This window comes from Pteropus alecto, unplaced genomic scaffold (assembly GCF_000325575.1).
Source record: "Pteropus alecto unplaced genomic scaffold, ASM32557v1 scaffold7, whole genome shotgun sequence".
In the NCBI taxonomy this organism is placed as follows: Eukaryota; Metazoa; Chordata; class Mammalia; order Chiroptera; family Pteropodidae; genus Pteropus; species Pteropus alecto.
Window position 1 is genome coordinate 55,201,581 of NW_006494614.1, and position 736 is coordinate 55,202,316.

Sequence of the window (736 nt, forward strand, 5' to 3'; positions counted from 1 at the left end):
AGTTCTGACCGCTTAGTAGACAAGACAGAGAAAGAGGCTGAGTCGTAGACCTTGCCATGTTTTAGCAAACAGGTTCTCAGTCCTATTAGACACAATGTTTTTTTTTTAATAACACATATTTTGTAATGTTTTGTTATTATCCTGAAATGAGGTTTATGGATAATCTAGTTTATCTACCCTAATATTTAAAAATGAATTTAAAGTCATAAGTCTAAAGTCATAGTATAATAGATAAATTAAAGGTCAGTAAAATAATACCTATTTTAACATGTATATGTACAGATATGACTATACTGAAAGAGAAATGAAGTAACTACATGCGTATACCTATAGGAAGAATCACAATGAATGTAACGGCTACAAATGCAGCCTAGGTCAGATGTGTTGACTACTCAGTTACCAACAGCTCACTGATAGTGATGATAAGTGTTCCTAAGTAGTGAAGAAGAATTCTTAAATCCTGGAAAAAAAAAAAAAAGCATAATCTTCCCCCAATTTACTTGGACTTGAATTCTTGGGAAGTTAAGTGATATTGAATTTGAGCAAAAAATTCTTTGTATTTATACATAAAGTAGATTTTTTTCTAGGCTCACAAGAAGCTCACAAGAAAGTCTGATGAGATGTTTATAAATGGAACAGAATGTAGAACAGTCTTCACTGCGTAGAACTGTTCTGTACATTGCAGGACATTGAGCATCCTGATTTCTGTCCAACTAAGTGACAGATGATCCTCCCT